This window comes from Molossus molossus, unplaced genomic scaffold, assembly GCF_014108415.1.
Source record: "Molossus molossus isolate mMolMol1 unplaced genomic scaffold, mMolMol1.p scaffold_m16_p_6, whole genome shotgun sequence".
NCBI classification, from domain to species: Eukaryota; Metazoa; Chordata; class Mammalia; order Chiroptera; family Molossidae; genus Molossus; species Molossus molossus.
In genome coordinates, this window is record NW_023425399.1 from 3,106,759 (window position 1) to 3,125,328 (window position 18,570).

Below are 18,570 nucleotides of genomic sequence, written 5' to 3' on the forward strand. Positions count from 1 at the left end.
AGATATTGCAAATAACAACTGAGCCGGTCTTCGTCAGAACATCAGATTAGAAATGCGGCCCGAACCCTGTTCCTGTCTCTTAAAGCACTCATCACCTCGCAGGGCAGGTTACTTCCCCGGCTAGAACGTGATCTTCCTCCTAGCAAGGGCCGAGCTTTTTCCTCTGTGTACCCACTGCCATTTCCTCTGGCTCGGAATAGGCTCCGGATAAACGTTTTTAAAATATGTGTGTGAATGAATTAGAGACCCGCGGTTTAGTCCCCAAACTCTCCGACCTTCCTCAAATGACTGTATAGCCCTTATCTGCCAAGAAAGAAAGAAAAGAAAGAAAGAAAGAAAGAAAGAAAGAAAGAAAGAAAGAAAGAAAGAAAGAAAGAAAGAAAGATAGATGCGGGGGGTTTTAATAATCCTTGTCATCCGTGCCCTGTCTCCCTCTCTGGGGCTATTGTGATGATCAAATGAGATAAGTGAAAATCTTTGTAAACATTCAGGTGCTGAGCAAATATTAGATAGGGTGATTATTCATTCATTCCCTTCCCCGGGAAAGTAATTTCTGGGCTGGTGTTTTAGCAGATGGTGGTCACCCATCCTGGTCAGTCTTTAGTATTTATTGCGGGGCACTCTCGTGCTTACATTTAGGAAATCAATCAAGCTTCCATTTCTTTGAGAGAAATGAACAGTGCTTGCACACATAAATAACGGGAGAAAAGTCCTCGTATTCCCTAACAGCCACCTCCAGCAAACCCAGAGCCCAAGCAAGGGGAAATCATGAAGAGCCCATGAGATTGGCATAGCAACCCCAAGGCGCACGTCCAGCTCTAGCCAAGCACGGGATCGCATGTGTGAAATAGTGTTAAGTGAGAAGCAGGGAGCCCAGAGAGGCCATGCACACTGGCAGGGATCCGTCTGTGTCCGCCCTGACCCATATTGGAAGGGAGGTGAAGGGAGGGGGAGGATGTAAATCATTATATTTGAATGTTCCTTGGCTGTTCTATTTTCCTGTCAAGTGGCTTAAGCCTGATTTTTTTTTTTTTAAGCATTCCCTCATGGCCAAGTATGTGTTTCCTTGGAATTGAAATCTAGGTTGATGGTTTTATATTTTAAAAGCTTTCATTGTGACTCATTCTTGGCCTGGGCTAGGATTCTGTAATACTCCCCAAGCTCAAAGAGCCTGGGTGTCCTGTTTCTCGGGCTTCGGACCCCCTTTCTAACATGTTGCCATGGATCCAAGAAGTCACTTTTGGAGACAAGTGTTTCATTGTGTTCTTGTCATCTTAATCAGTGTGGAAGGGAACTATAAACATAGACTTTCCCAGCTTAAGCCAGAGGAGGCATGTGCAAGAAGGTTTCAAGTGCTAGCAGGTTCGTGGTTAGACAAAATGGGTCAGCAGGGCAAGACTCACCCGCTTGAGTGAAGAAGGTTCAATGAGACGGGGCTCACGAAGCCCTCGCCGGGGCCCAGCACATAGCAAGTGCCCGTAAACGGGCGACGTGGTTTATCACACGAGCCGTCTTGGTGACACGGAGCTCACATTGGCCCCACTCTGCCTGGAAGGCATCACGACAAACTCCAGAGAGCAGGGCATGGTGGTGGGAACTGGGTTCTCTCCAAGCGCATTTTAGAGATTCTTGTTCTGTGTCTTGAGACTCCAGACATGTTTGCCATGTATCCTCACGTAGAAGAGGGGTTTAAACAGCCGCCACTGGACACCTTTGAACTTGGCCCTGTCTAGCACCTATTATTGTAAGATCCATGATAAAAAGCCATTCTTTGCCCTGGCTGGTTTGGCTCAGCGGTTAGAGTGTGGGCCCGTGGATCAAAGAGTTGCAGGTTCAATTCCAGTCAAGGGCAAGCACCTCAGTTTCGGTGTGATCCCCGGCCCTTGTTGGGATCGCTCTGGAGGCAACCCGTCAATGTTTTTCTCTCTTTCTCTCCTTCTCTCTCTCCCTCCCTCCTACTCTGTCTGAACATCAATGAAAAAATATCCTCTGGTGAGGATTTTTTAAAAAAAGGTCATGCTTTTATCAAGATGAGCAGCAAAAGCCCCCGAGCTTGACGAATGTCTCATTTGCAGAGCCCTGACATGACAGGCAGAATCTGGCCAGATTGAGGAGACAGGAGCTCTGGGTTCTGTCTCCCCAAATAGCTCCTCAAAACCCTGAGTATGTCCAACCAGAAAACTCCCAGCCCGGTCTGCCTCCAGCCACGACGTCTCTCCTGAGCAGAGGGGCCCCAGAGAGAGGCAACAGTTTTGTGTCGCCCAGACTCTTCTTCTTTTTAACCCCACAGTTCAGTTCAGGGGGCACGTCTAAGAATGTAGCAATGCTGTGCCCAGCCTGACCAGTCTCTGCCACCTCTGCCCGAACGCTGGTTCTCACTGTGTGCTTTTCTCCAACAGCCTTCTGACGGACACCAGCTCTTCCCCGCCATCCATCCTCTGCCCTGCAGCCGCAGGAACCTTCCCAAAGCACCAATCTCATCACCTCGCCGCCTGATGGAGGCCATGAAACAGCTCCTTTGGCCCCACCAGCGGGGATTCCGCAGAAAACAAGGTGCGGTCTAAGCCAGGCCGTCACTAACAGTAACTAAGGTTGTTTTTTTCTTGGTTGGCAGGAGAAAATGTACTTAATTGATGGAATAGTCTCCATTGTAAGTGTTCCTCCCCTTACTTTTCCTTAGGACTCTGGTCCCTGCTACCACTTGGGAGCATTAGATTAAAGTATAAGACTAACAAAGCTATCCCAGAATTATGTATTCACTTTTTTTCATGCATCAACATTTCCTGGTGTTCTGCCTGCAGGTGTTCTGTACCAACGTGGTAGAGATGGAAGCCAGGCGTTCAAGACCCTAACCCAGCAGGCCCCACCCACCTGGGGAGCTTGTTCCTCCCCAGGCTCTGGCTCCCAAGGTTTTCTCTGCCTACATCTCAGGTCTTCCCACTTCCGCCTCAGGACTTAGTCCCGCCTACTGTCTAGTGTAACAAATGTTGGTGGAAAAGATGGATGGATGGATTGACAGATGGAAAGATGAGATTAAATAAATTAAGTACAAGAGTAGACCAGATGGTCAGGAGCCTAAATGGGTAGTGCAGACAGAGTACAGTGTCCTCTCTCCCCCTCTCATTCAGTTGTCTCAGACTCCTGGGCCTTCTTACTGCTCCTCGCCCTCAGCACTTCTTACTCCTCCCACCCAGCATCTGTGTGTGCCTCACCCCTTCTCCACTCAGGTCTCAGACCACCCCAGATAAAGTAGTCCCCCTACTTGTCCCTGGCCTTGGCAAAGGACTGCCCTCTTCCAGGCCCCTGGGCCCATCGTACATGTGCCCATGCTCAGTCAATTTCAAGACTCAAAATTCATCTAATCTCATGGGCTTTGGGTCTTTGAGGCCAAGAAAGAGACCTCTGGTAATAGCTCATACCAGCAAAGCGTATCTTCTGCGCTCTCTCTCTCTCTTTTTTCTTTTCAGGATGATGTTGACACATGTGTACTCAAATAAATCAACCTTCCCATCTTAACCATCTCCCTTGGCAGGAACAGTACGGCGATGTGCCCAGCCAGGGCTGGCCTGTGTGACTCAGCCCTTGACAAATAGAAAGGAAATCTCTGTGTTTTCACGCTGACAGGTATTGGGACGCAGCCAGCTCATCCGTTTCTAGTTGCTGTTTTCTTTCCAGTGACCATAACCACTGACCTGTGTGTGGTAGTCTGTGCGATGTGCCCAGTGCAGGGCTGGCTGCGAGTCTTTTCCAGACACCGCTCTCGTAACCAGCAGCCTCGGATGGGTCAGGACCCCTTTGGTTGCAAGTGACAGAACCCAGATGAGATCGGCTTAAGCTTAAAAGCAAATGTGTGGGCCAGAGAGGGGATGGGGGATGAACCAAAGAACTTGCATATATGCATAACCAATGGACACATATAATAGTGTGGGGGAGGCCTGGGGTGGGGCAGGGGCTGGGAGAAGGGGTACGGGGGGGGGAGGGTTTGGGGAGCATCTGCAATACAATAAAAAAATGTAAAAACCTAGGCATTGCTGGACGCAAAGAGTAAATGATGTCAGCAACAGGCCCTGTGTCTCAGCCCTTTCTCCGTGTCGTCGGTTCATGTTCAGGCTGGCTCTCCCAGCAGGTGACAAATTGAGATCCGGGAGCTCTGCTCTGATGTCTCACAGCATAGTGGCCCCAATGGGAAGGACAAGTCTCTTTCCCAACGGTTTCAACACAAAGCCCTACAGCGAATTCTCACGGGCCTCCCTCGAGTCGCAGTTTTATCCCTGAACCCTAAACTGTGGCCAGAAAGTAGTCATCATCCGCTGGTCAGACCTGGGCCCCGTGACCACGCCTGACTCAGGAAGGGGAGGGTGGCAGGGTCCGAGCCACCCAAACAAATGCCCCTTTACCTCGAGTACGGTTCCCCCCCCACCCCCCCTGCTGGTTGGCTCTTTTTCAAACCGCGTGTTGGACCCGAGAAGAGGGAAGGTGGGAGCTCACAGGCACAGATTTCTGCCTTGGCCCGTTTCAGTCCCGACGCGCCACCATCTGCCTCTCCTTGAAATGCACTCCTGACTTTCTGGAACTTGGGTGGTGACTGGTTCTTCTTGTTAGCTCTTAACTTCCATATTACTGCCCCAAACCTCTCATTCCAGAAAACCAAACCCATCACTGCAGTCAGGAGGAAGGAATGACGAAACCACCCTCACCCACCCAAAACTGCAAATGTCGCTCCACAAGAAAAACAAGTTTCGGGAGACCCCAGCCCCCGACCAATCAAGAACTGGGGAGACCCTGGGCCAACCAATCAAAGACGACCACATCTCCTCCGCTGACCGACCACCCCCCTCTCCAGCCCTGAGTTTAAAAATCCCTAGTCTGTACAAGCCAGTTGCTACGCCCTCCTCAGAGGTAGTCCGGCAGGCTGATTCCCAGGACACCTGCGCTTCTGGGGACCCTGCACCGCCTCGTTCTACACTTCTCCTTCGCAATCTCTCTGTGGCCCAGCCCCGAAACGTCGTCGATCGGCCCCCAGTGTTTGGTCCTTGTTTTTCTGCCTCACCCTTCATCGACCCATGGTTCTGAGACAGGCCCGTGAGCCAGGACAGTGGAACGAGGAAACTGAGACAGAGATGAACAGACTGACAGAGCGATTTACAGTGGATGCAGAAGGTCCCCCCAGAGATAACATCGAGGCCTCAGTTAGTTGTATTTCAGCTCAGAACCAGAAGGGCAGCAAAGCCAGGAGGACACCACCAGGACCAGCTGCACTGACCAAGCACCCCCGGCCCTGACACTGACCAGTCAGTGAGGACCCGGACCTTGGAGCACACCCAGAAAACGGATGAATATTCTGTTGAAACTCTCCCCTGAGACCTCCCTTAAGATTCCCGCCTGCAAGAGAGAAATAAAAGCCTCAAGACAAAGGACCCAGTGCTCGCTCTCCTTCCCGGGGGCACGCCCTCGTCCGCCACCCTTTCTTCCCCCACAGGCAGCATCTCCAGACCCTAAGGGACCCCATGGGCAGCAATGCGCAGCGGCAGTTCATCCCAGGGGAAGCCCTGAGCCTGTCCCCAAGGCCCCCTTTTCTCTGACTCTTTAGTGAGCCAGCAGGCCAGCCTAGGCTCATGTCCCAGCCCTTTCTTGTGTCACTGTCCCCCGCTTTAATAAACATCCTCTAAAATTCACCTGGACTCATGCTGTTAAACTTCCTGCACAAAGTCAAGAACCACATACTACCAGCCCGGCCCTAGGCAGACCCGCCAAGGGAACAGTTTCAGGTGCCGTCCACAAACCCCACCCTCTGCCGTCACCTCTCATTTTGAGCACCCCGATCCGTGTGTATTTCCTACTCCCAAGGGCACAGAGCTGCCCGGATGCCCTCCATGTCCCACCGCGAACCACCAGCTTCCTCCTCTCTTCCTGACCGTGAGCAATGGCATCTCTAGTCAGTCAATCCCTCCAAACACAGCCCTTGGCATTGTCCACCATCCTAGCCCCCCTGTGCCAATGCACCCTTCACGGCCACCGTGTGAAGGATGCTGCCTCCTAAGTGTCAACAGTCCCTCCTTCTTTCCATCCCCAGTGCCATTCCACTGGTCTCGACTCTTGCCCGAAAAATCGCAAGATCCGCCTGTCTACCTTATCTCCGTGTCCCCAGTGCTGGCTCCTGGTGCAAGATGGTCTCAAAGCCATCACTTTTCAAAAAAGATCAACCTGTTCATGTTCCTCTTCTGATGTGATACCTGCATTGTCCCCTTGCTGCTTACTGGGGGGAAATGAACCCCTTAACCTCGCCTCTGAAAGCCCGAGGTGTCCGTGGCCTGGCGCGCCCCCCCCACCTGGAATCCTTGACCTTCTCAGCACACTCCCTGCTTTCTATTTCTGCCCCTTTGGCATCTGATGTCCTGTATCTTGAATATGTTCCTCCTCTCCACCCCCTTCTGGGAAATTCTTGCTCACCTTTCAAGATCAAGCTCAGACGGCAAGCTGAGCCCTTCCCACCCCCCAGGCAACATCAGTCACCGGAGTTTTTAGAGCACAAAGCACTGAAGCCGCCTGTTCATTTCTGACCTGCAGGATATACCGCCCTGTCTTGTGCTGTTCTGTTTTCACTACCACTAGACCGGGAGCATGGCGAGGGCACGGCCCACTCCTGTCTGAGTCTCCAGCGCCGCCGGAGGAGGCGTTCCTCAGTGCCCATGGCTGAAGGAAGACACTGACGCATCCCTGTCGTGTGGTGGAGAGTGGGGTGAGCCCCGCAGAATCAGAGAGAGCTGGGGCCGCATCTCGGAGCTCCTCGGGGTAGGAGGATAGACCCTTGTTTTGCAGTGGAGGCCCCGGGTTTGAGACAGGGGATCTGTGAGCCGGGCTGGGCCATGGGGCGCCCAGGCAGGTGCCTGCAGGACCCGCTCCCTGTCGTCAGAACCTGTCCCTAAGCCAGAGTGCCTTGACAGGTGTGCGGCTAATGAGAAGGCCGCATAAACCAAGAGCAAAGAAAAACCTCAGCTGACTTTCATACCTGCAATCTGGGCTCTGCACTCCGCCGGGTCCCTCCCGTCAGTGTGCCCTTAGCTGCAGACTCCAGGCAGGTTTGTCCGTGGTGGACGCGTCTCTGCTCCCTCCTCTTTTTTCCTCCCAAAGTTCAGGTGCAAACCTAGTTAAATGTTTTTGGGGTGTAGTGCGTTTTTTTTGTTTTTACGAGATGTGACTTGACTATCCTCCGCCGATGGGGTCAACGGCCTGCTTCCTGTCTTCCCGATGGAAATAAAGGCTGATTGAGTCCGAGTCCCGTCTGATTATCTCTGGAAATACGGCTGGACACGGGGTCTGGGTGAAGGTCCTTCGATTCTCTCTCGGGGCTTCGTTTGTCCCCCAGGGAAGCAGGATGGGTGTTACATCCCAGTGGGGATGTTTTCAGATCCACGGGGCCCACAGAGTGGTCGCCCCAATGTCACTCTTGTAGGAAGCCCCCTCTAAGAAGGGTGGGGTGGGGGTTCCTGTGGACTTCCACACATGGCTGGTGTCTCCTACTCAGAAAGGGCACGAGGACCATGATGCTTAGCGGCTCCCTGGGCCCCGAGGACCATGTCCAGCCATCAGTGTGAAGATGTGACTCAATGAAGAGACCTATCGCTGTACCAACACAGAAGGACCGAGCAGCCACCAGGAGCCCGGCGCCGCGGGGAGACGCTGGGGTTGTATAAGACACTCCGCTCTCGAAGAACTCACGGTCCGTCTGGGGACACAAAACCAACAGACGGGAAACAATTAGTGAGCAATGGAGCTTGAAAAAAATATGCCAACGTGACTACAAAGGCCTCAGCAGTTCAGAAAGGGAGAGACTGATATTTCAGAGGAAGCGTCCCTGGTGAAGGAGGAGGAAGAGCCGCTCCTCGAAGGATGGGAGGGGGCTTCGGAAAGGGGAGGGCGCTCCAGAAAGGGGACCGGGCAGGGGCAAGACGGAAGCTCTGGGACTCGAAAGGAGACTGGCGAGGGACACGGGGTCGCTCCATGAGCCGGGTGGGCCCTGAGGGGCCGAGGGAGGTAGGGTGCAGAAGTCAATTAGGGGCAGAGCGGGATTGGGCACCCCGAATGATGTCCATTCAATCCATACATCTTTATGGCATGCCTCCTGTGTGCCAGGCAATCACTGTGCTGGATGACCATCACAAAGAAAGTGAGCTGCATGAATACCTTGCAGCGAGTGTCCCAGGGCAGGTGCGCACCTGGGGGCCCAGAAGACACAGAGGGCTGCCAGCCAACTTAGTAAGGATTGAGGGGGGGTCTTTGGAGGGGATCCTGTAGAAGCCGGCCAGGTGTCGGAGGGGTAGAAGCTGGATCTGGGCATGTGCAAAGATGTTTACCAGTGTTGTTGATCACGGTGAAGAAGAGCCAACAGCCTGAATTTCCAACAGAAAGCGGCCAGTTGAATAGATTATGGTCCTTCGCTATGGAATCCATGCAGCAGTTACAAAGGATAAAGCAGTCCCGTGTATATCGATTCGGAAAGGTCTCCAAGAAATAGCGTTAAGAAAAAATACAGCCCGGCCGGTGGGGCTCAGTGGCTGAGCGTCGACCCTGCACCAAGAGGTGGCTGGTTCGATTCCCGGTCAGGGCACATGCCCAGGTTGTGGGCCCGATGCCCAGTGAGAGGCATGCAGGAGGCAGCCCATTGATGTTCTCTTTCATCAATGTTTCTATCTCTCTCTCCCTCTCCCTTCCTCTCTCTCTAAAATCAATTAAAAAAAAATTTTTTTTAAAAAGAGAGCGAAAAAAACAGGCAAGACCCAGAGAAAAATATATTGTATGCCACCTTTCATGTGAGGAAAAAAAAACATTGTTGGTGAATGAGTGGATGACCTCTGGAGAGAGACACGAGAAACATGGAATAATGGTGTTTGCAGGGAGGGATACAGAGAGAGTCTGTGAGTCAACTTCCGAAGTGACACTTGAAGCTGGAACATTAAAAGGTGTGGAGGGCCCTGGCCGGTTTGGCTCAGCGGTTAGAGCGTCGGCCTGCGGTCCTGAGAGACCCGGGTTCGGTTCCCGCTAAGGGCGCGTACCTCGGTTGCAGTTTGTCCCCGGCCCTGGTTGGTCGTGCGGGTGGCAGCCACTCGATGTGTCCCTTTCACATCGATGTTTCTCTCTCTCTCTCTGTTCCTCTCTCTCCCTCCCACTCTACCTGAACAAAAAATGGAAAAATGTCCTTGGGTGAGGATAAAAAATAAATAAATAAATAAATAAATAAATAAATAAATAAATGGTGTGGAGGGACACCCAGGTAGAGGGGTGAGGGTCAGCGGTGACATCCCAGAGGAGCCGGGGGTGTTGTGGACCCTGGAGGAGGGCAGGGAGGACCTCGGACGGGCAGCGGGAGGGCAGGCAGAGGCTGGACCTCCCAGAGAACAACGTGCCAGGTTCACGGTTCACAGCTCAGTTCAAAACCCCTCGCTCCCTCTATCGGTCCTTGTGGCCGAGGACCCAGCGCAACGGCTTTGCAGGGTGTCAGCTTGGGGAGCGGGAAGGAGCCAGTCGGCGCTGCTGCTATAACAAAAGGTCAGACCAGGTGGCGTATGAACAGCAGACATTTATTCCTCACAGTTCTGGAGGCCGGGAGTCCAACATCAAGGTGTCCACACGGTGCATTCTGGGGCGGGCCAGGTCCGGCCAGCGTGTCCTCTGTGTCCTCGCCTGTGGGAAGGACAAGGGAACCTCTTTTCTAAGCGCACCAATCCCATTGACCAAAGCACTTTCCGAGGGCCCCAGCTCCTCACCAGGGATGAGGATTTCAACGCAGGCCCTTGGGCGAGGCGCAAACCTTCAGGTCACGGGACTTGGCGAGGTTGTACCCATCTCCAAGAATCCCCTCCTTACTGTTTCCAGCGAGGGCGAGCCACCAGGCGGTTCTTGCAAGGCCCAGAAGGCACTGTTTCTGACTCGGGACACAGTGATGGACAGCCGGCGTCATGCCTGCCTTCCCGTGGTTCATTCTCTGCCAGGAGTCAGAAAATAGACAACAGATAAATAACATAATCTTAGTGAGAAGGGTTAGGAGAAGACAAGAAAGGGGGGCTTGCTTTGGACGGGGGATATTTCAGGGAGGCCTCTCGGAGCAGGGGCATCGATCTGAGCTGGGGGACAGGGGGATGGCCCACCCCAGCCATCCAGAGGGACAGGGCACGGAGGTCGAAGGCTCCAAGGTGCGACCAGCCCGCGTCTTCCAGGAATGGGACGGAGCCAGGCAGGCGGGCGGGTCACGGGGGGGGGGGGGGGGGGGGGGGGGGGGGGGAGTGAGCAGGGCGAAGTCGGAGCCCAGGGCCTTGTTGGCCTCCGGAGGGTGGAGTTTGGACTTTATTGTAACAGCATCCCGGAGTTGAGGCATCTTCCACAGTTGGCCAAGGGAAAGCCCACACACAGCTTCCCCTTTGAAAAGGGGGATGAAACACGGCCTTGCTCCGTGTGGGTGTGGGTGTAGGACAAAGAGAGAGGGCAATTTCACGTCTTTGCCTTGGGTCGGCTTACAGACCCTCCTCTTCTGCCTCTGCGCTGGGAAGCGGGTCTCCCCAGAACTGCCCCTCCCCAGGGAAGTCAGACCGTCCTGCTAAGGAGTGTGCTCCAGGGCCCCCTGGGGGAAGCAGCGTGTGACGCTGAATAACTTCTGGGGTTTCATGCTTCATTTCCCGGGGATGCCATTAGCATCATCAAGCATTTCTGTCTTCGGTGGACAGAATTTCCTCCCCTGTTCTGCCCAGGGCAGAAGGGAACCGGAAGGGGAGAAGCGGTGTTGGGAACCTGGGCGGGGAGCAGTGGGTGGCCCTTTCCGGCGGCAGGGAGTCCGGCGGAGGAGGACCCCCTGCGAGCAGCCACCTTCCTGAGGAGCCGTCGGTCAGCCGCACTGGCTCTGCTCCTGTTCCAAGCCTCCTGGCCTCGGCATTGCTATCTGATTGATTTAGAAATAACACATTTATTGGATAGGTGCCTAGAGAGCATGTAGACCAGAGAAGGGAAGCCATTTGTCGAGGGTCACACAGCTGCCCAGTGCCAGGGTTTGTCCTTGAACCCAGCTGGACTCCCAGGCCGCCCTGGAGCACGGGTAGAGTCCCTCAGAGAGGAAGCATCCTCCTCCTGACGCCCACCACGACGCCAGGACCTCCCGTGTGGGTTCTCCGGGCGATTAGCATCATCTCACCCTGGAGATGAGCTCACTTAGATCACCGTCTAGTTCCCAAGCACCCGCCAGGCCAGCTGGGGGGTTTAGAAACCACTTACACACTGGTGAGTAGACTCCAACCTTTTTGCCACAAACAAACATAGGACACATCTGGCTTTTGTAGGAACAACCTCGTGCATAGTAGGTCTTCCACCAGTGCTGGGGGGTGTCATCGCCTCCCTCCCATCATTGAAAGGCTTGAAGCTCCACCTTCGGGAAGCCTTTCTGGGTTGACGGAAGAAGGAATCGATCCTTCGGCCTGGGTCAGTGTTTTGGGACTCACTGGTCATTCCAATGTGGGTCCCAGAACTGAGTCTTATTGGCCGGACTTGGGTCACATGGCCCTCATCCCTCACCCAATCAGCTGCTGCCTCGAGGGGTGGGGGTGAGGCTCTGTCTGGCCCCTCACGGTTCACCTGCTCATGAGAACCAGCGTAGGGCCGGGCTCCCCAGCCACATGGACTGGGGCAGGCGGGGGAACACTTCCCGCGTGGACGCGGGCTGTGGCTACCACACGCTGGGAAAGCCGGTGCTGGGCAGACCAAAAAGAGCCTCTCAGAACTACAAGGAGCTGTGGGGCCCTGCGTTCTGAATCCGTTTCGGAATCATGGCCACGCGAGGGAGGGCTTTGTAAGTACTTGTGGAGTGAAGGAAAGGAACAATGAAGAGCGGATGAGTGAACTTCCTGAGAGCAAAAGGCCCCCCTCCCAGTGGGAAGCAAGCAGGGACCCCAATGCCAGTGGCCGCCAGGGACAGCGTGCAGGGGCTCTGCGGGCCGGACTGCGCCCCTGCCCTCGGCGCCTGGGCTTGAAGCCGAGCGGGGCTGCGGGAGCTGGCCTGCAGGCGCCAGTCCTGGGACTCGGTGCAGCCCAGCGTGGCCGGGGCCGCTGTTCTCAAACGTGCCAGCCTCGGCCTGGGGCCTGGTACTGGAGGAGCGCCGGAGCAACAGGTGCGTCTGGAGCGGTAGGAGAGCCTGGCCATGGTCATTTCCTCGCTCCTCGGAAGCTGAGCCGTCACCAGCCCCGAATGCAGAAGTGTCGATAGGCATTGCCCTTGAGTCGGGGGGGGTGGCGGGGGGTGGCCTGGCCGGTGTGGGGCTCCCAGGCCCTGCCAGCCCTGCTGGGCATACGTTGACAGCGACCAAATCTATAATTCTTTTGTTTTCGGTGCAGGAAGCTCCAACGGGCCATCTCCAATATTTGGCAAGGGCGGTGGGAAGGGGCCACGCATGTCTGAAGGCTAAATAAGGCGGCTTTGAGGTGCGTTCTATGCAAATCCCGTGGCTGAGTTTCCCACGCGCAGGGAGCGGCTTTTCCACAGCTCCTTGGTCTTTTCAAAGGAGATGCACATGGAGGGTGGGACCACGTGCCGGTCCCCAGAGGGCTTACTGGGAAAGAGACATCCCCAGGCTCTCGGCTCACGGAGCAAAACCGTCCCGTTTTTCAAGAATCTCTGCCTCGCCATGCTTCTCCTTGTGGGGAAGGGGTGCTGTCCCTACCACTGTGTTCGGCACCCCAAACCGAATCAGCTCATCTGACTCTCCAGACAGCCCCAGGCGCCAAGGCTTCTACCCTCTGTTTTATAGACAAAAAAACAAAACAATACCAGTGGCGTGCAGCTGATCTGAGGTCACAGAGAGGCAGCGGCAAGATGGAACTCAGGTCCGGCTGGATCCAGGGCCCACGCCCAGCCCCTCCCTCATGTTGTTAGTTCGGAGGGGGTCTGCGAATACCGTCCACGCGGATCTTGGTTAAGCCAGTCAGCTGAGAGCCCGTAAGCTCGTGCTGGGAGGAAAAGCCTGGCAGAGCCCCGCACAGGAGCGCCACCCGGTCAGTGACATATTGACAGGGGAGCTGCTCAGTGCCAGGCGTGGCCAGCAAGACACAGGTCCCTGCCTCACGGCAGAGTAGACTCGCATGAAGGGTGGTCCGGGAGGAGCGTCGCAGGAAACAGCAGGGCAAGGCTGGGGGAGGAAGGGCCTGGGGTGTTCGAGCAGCAGGAGAGCAGGGAAGGCTGGGACCAGAGGACGCAGAGCCCACGAGGACTCGCGGGAACCTAATCTCGTCAGTGGAGTTGCACGTGGGCCCCTCGGCGGCTCCCTCTCTGGTCCCCACGCTCAGCTCCCTGAGGCCTGTGTTTGGAGAGCGGCCGGTCCTCCGGGCTGGAAGCGGTCAATCTCCTTCCAAGCTTCAGCCACGGAGAAGGTTCTGAGTCGGCCCTTCCTTTCCGTGCCGGGTCTGGCGGGCTCCCACCAGCTGGGTGGTCTCATTCCCATCCCTGTGGTCACGGGACGGGGAGGATGGAGAGGCCTCTCCGGGAATGTCTGCGGACCCTCCCCACGGGCGTGCACGGAGGGCCGGCCAGCGCTTTCTCTTCTCCGCTCCAGGGCCCTTCCCCACGAGGAACGTTTTCTTTCTCTCTCTCTTTTCTTCGTTGGCCTCTCAACAACCACTGACCTGCAGTTGGCGCCCCTCTGTCCCCCGTGGGAGGCAGGGTGTGCGTCTGGCACTCTCTCTCTCTCTGTTTTATTTTAAAAGGTGCAACCGGTCACCCATCAAGGAACAGAGGAGGAAGAGGATGGAGGTGGCGGCTATGGCTGGCAGGGGACTGTCCTGGCCCGTGAAGAATCATGCCCCCCACTCCATTCCTTGGTGTGTCCCCTCTACAAATGGGCACATCAATTCTTGACCCGTGGGAGGGCTGAGACAGGAGGGGGCGGTCACGCGGCAGAAAGAGTTCGGAGGAGAAGGGTGCAGGAGAGACTCGCTCCAGGCCTGCGTCCCAGCCTGGGCACCTCTGACGGGGGTGGAGATGTCTCTGCGGGGGGCTGTCCTGCGCGTGGTCCGGCGTTTAGCAGCATCTCTGGTCTGCGCCTGTGAGACGCCAGCAGCAGCACCCCCAGAACCGTGACAACCGTAGATGACCCTACACACTGCCAGATGTCCCCTGGGGGGGTGGTCACCCCAGTTGAGACCCATTGCTTTTCACCTCCGAGGCCCTGGATGGTGTCCCCGTGACTGGTGAGTGCCTGGTGCCCTTCAGAGAAGTTCTTGGTGACTGAAGAGCTGGAGCACATTGTGGGGTTGGGGGGAGACTTTCGCCCAAAGCTGGCTAGGCACCCCCTCACCCGGATCCCAGTGCAGTATTACCCAGCAGGCCACTCTCCTGGTGTTTGGGAGGGGTGCTGCCTCCTCCGGACACTCTGAAGGGGACAGAGGAGCCTGAGGGAGCCCCCAGGTCCCTCTGGTCCGAGTCGCACGGGAAGGTGAGCCCTTTCCACCAGAAGTGTGTCGCTGAGCGCCAGGGCCGTGGGGAGACGGGAGCCTGCGTCTGGGGAGCACACGGGGGGCCACGGGGAGCGAGAGGCCCTGCGGGTCGGGCCTGGCGGTCTGTGAGACTGTCTTTCGTGGCTCCCCAAACTGTGGTGGGTATGGCCTGCACTTTACTTTTCTTACATTTTCATTTCTAACTCTTCCCCTGGTTCTTGGCTCTGGGAAAAGTGGAAAAACATACACAGTGACCATACTGCGGGTGTCTCGGTCCCAGAGGAGGAACGGTGTCACAGTCACTGAGAGAGAACACTGGTGGACATGTGGACTCACACAGCGCGCCCACACTGCTGCGTCCGCGGGCGGGGGTCTGCACGGGGTTCTTCCTTCCTCAAGAGGAGAATTTCAGCTCTGGACTCGCCGACGAGGCCCCGTTAAATGGGGCCCTTCTCCCGCCCGCCGAGGGCGGCTTTCACTGGAGAGCTTGCCAAGCAGAACCCGAGTCCTCCTTCCCCTCCGCGGGGCGACGGCTCAGCTCCGAAGACCTGGGGACATGAGCAGGGGTCTCCTGGTATCAGGTTCATGACATCGAAGACAGGAAAGGTGCCCAGAGCCAGCACCAGGCATGCCGCAGGTGCTTGGTTGGCACAGAAAGAATGCCCTCTTCTGCCCAGATGGGCGAGCCGGTCGGCCTCTGACTTCAGCACAGCTCCCAGCTCCTGCGGGCATCAGATTCTTCCCCCCTCCCTCCCTGCTCCCCTCTCTTGATCCCGCGTGCAGTCGCCGGGCTATAAAGTGACTACTGAATAAACTATCGATCAGATAACAAGTGTTTTTAACATCTATCATGTACACGCCACTGGGTTAAGACCTAGAAAATGGATGGGCTTGGGGAGGGAGAAGGAGGTTCTCGGGGGTGAAGGATGGCCAATCCAGGGCACGCCCGCCCCACGCCGCCCTCCCACGCTCCTGGCAGACATTGCTAATCAATCACCGCACGGGTAGCTTCAGGATCCTGCGGGACACGGAGCTCTGGGGCTGCTCCTCCTGGGGAATGTCCATCGGTGTGTGGCTCTGGGGGGGTCAGGGGTCACCTGCTTGACCAGCCGGTTGTGCCCCATCACTCCTGGTGCGCAGTGGGGTAACAGAGACACCGGCTGCTGTATTCTACTGATCTTGGGAGGATCAGAAATCCACCCTTCCTAATGTAAAGAACCTTAGGAGGCAACACCCAGGCGCCGATGGCCAGATGAGGCCGTGGCTAAGAGGCCCAGGCTTCTGCAGTGTTTTTGCTCATCTCCACCGAGGCCACCTTGGAAGACTTCCTGGAGGAGGGGATGGGCAGTGTCAGCTGGCTCCTCTCTTCCAGGGCATCTCTCTTGGATGAAATGGAAGCTTTGAATTCTCTCTTTTCCTCACAAGGACACCAAGCCATTGGATTTGGGGTCCACCCTCAATCCAGGATAACGTCATCTCAAGATCCTTAATTAAGTACATCTGCAAAGCACTTATTTCCAAATAAGGTCACGGGTTGGATGTGAAGTTTCGGGGGGAAACTATTCAATCCACTACAGGGGTCCTGAGGGCAGTGGCTGGCAGCGGGCAGACATCCTGGGTGTCCAGGGCTGCCCTCAGGTCAGGATGCCGCAGAGGAGAAGGCACATGAGTGGCCAGAGCTCCCCTGTGGGTGTGACACCTCCACACCATCCTGCCCCTCCTCAGAGCTCAGCTCCTTCTCAGGAGGGTCTGCACACACCTGCTTTCTGGCTGGCTCCAGGGGGGGCTGCATTGCCCGGATGGACGTAAGGTCACCTTGGATTCCATCATTAGCATCAATTTTTACTCTGTGTGTGTGTGTGTGTGTGTGTGTGTGTGTGTATTTAACTTGCTTTGTTTCTTTCTCTTTTTTTTTTTTGTCCTCACTGGAGGATATTTTTCCATTTATCTTCAGATAGAGTGGAGGGAGAGAGAGGGAGAGAAAGGGAGAGAGAGAAACATCGACGTGAGAGAGAGACATATCGACTGGTCACCACCCACACGACCCCAACCGGGGCCGGGGACAAACTGCAACCGAGGTACGTGTCCTTGGCAGGAACCGAATCCAGGACTCTCTGGTCTGCGAGCCGACGCTCTAACCGCTGAGCAAAACCGGCCAGGGCTTGTTTTGTGTCTTAACAGACACACAGGGCAGGAAGAGTCTTCATGTCCTTGTAATGGTCACTACGGCTGACAGAGGAGCCACTGTCCAAGGGGCCGGGGCCCTCTGGGGAGATGTAGGTCTCAGCTGTCCCCGAATCTGGCTTTTGTGGGGAAGTGGGCTGCAGAATGGACCCCGTGAGAGTCATAAACTCCAGGCAGGAACGGAGCGTGGTTCACAACGAAAGGTTTGCACGGAATGATACACAGCCTGGGAGATAAGCCCGCCCCGTCCAGGCCGGTGGCTGTGACAAAGCCCGCAGGTGACGTCCCGGAGGAAGCAGAGGCGGTCAAGCCCGACTCCTGCCCTCGCGGAGCCCCCATGCATGGGACAAGCAACACGAAAACAGGGTGCTGGGGGGTAAGGGCACAGGGGGTCAGGAAGGAGGCAGAGAACCCCGGCGGGGGAGGTCCGGAAGGAAGGCTTTGGAATATACCAGCAGCTCCCCATCCCCCCACCTCCCCACCTCCCCGCTGCATGACAATCATGACCCCCCCTCACTGGGACCCTGGGTTCCCCCTACACCCCCACAGAGTCTCCACACAGGGACCAGAGGGATCTTTTAAAAATCAGGTGAGAGAGTTAGCATAGGCGAAGGTCTATCAGCTGGTCCAATGATCGCCACCTTCCGGAAAGGACATTCATGTATGCTGATCTCTATATTCCATACGACAGAGGCTACATTGAATATGTTACGCTATATGTACTATAGTATGTTATACTACACTGGCTACTTTAAAGACACAGTTCTGTGTTTCTTTTCCGCTGTGGTAAGGTGGGCACCCTTTGGCTCCGTCCCTCTCCCCTCCCCCACCGTCCCATGGTCTCAGCCACAGAGAGCTCCCCAGCCCAGCACCCTCCCTTCTGCCCTCTCCAGCTTCTCCGGGGGAGGTGACACGGGTCTCTGCCTACACACCCTCCGTTCTTTGAAAGTCACACACAGCTCTCAAGACCAAAACCACCACCCTTGCCCAGAGCTGAAGGGTCCCTGACATGGGCCGAGGGACTTTGAGGAAGGACATCTCCCCGAGGCTAAATGCAGCCTTTCAGCAAGGAACAGCACCTGGGGTTTCCAGCCGGTCCAGAACCTTCGAGGAGATCCCTGGGTACAACTTCCAGGGGGTGCCCGAAGCAGCTGGTACCACCAAGGTGCTTGCTAGACACCCGAGTGAGCCCAGCAGCACCGCTACTCAGAATAAGGCCAAGAGGGGTGGCCCTTCTTGGGAACCAAGGAGAAACGCGTCTGTGCTAAGCACATTATTCCCTTCCCCCTGCTGGTGACAAGACCAGGTACATTCGGGCTGTGGGCGGGATGGGTGGACGTCTGCCCAGCGCGGTGGAAGCTTCCCTCTAGTTACAAAGACAAGATAGTGAAAACTTTTCCGCCGATAAGGATTAAACAGCCGTTCGATACAACAACAGAAGAGATAGTCAAGGCAGGACATGATTAATCGCCTGGCCAATCGTCCGGATGATAAATGTCTGAGGGACTCAGGGAGGAAGTCATTTCTCCAAGCCAGGCAGGACAGACAGACACCACCGGGAATGACTGCCTCTTCGAAGGGGGCCTGTGGGGCTCTGGTCTGGGGGGGTCATCGTCTTGGGGACCCATGCTGGTGGGAGACGAGGGACAACCTTTCTCTTTCTTTAAGGAGGAGGTCCAACTTTCAGTCTTGCCACAGTAAACCCACGCCGGCGGCGTCAGCAAACCAGCTGCCCCGAGCAAACGGGGCACCAGGGAGAACTTGACCTGTATTCTCCGTCCAGCTGTTTAAACTTCATCTGGACAAACCATCCACCAGACACCTCCCCTCTGGAAGGTGACGTTGGGATTCGGGGTTTGCGTTACGTGGAAAAGGGGTGAAGACGCCGGCTTAAAGCCCCGAGAACAGCTGGGCGTTGCT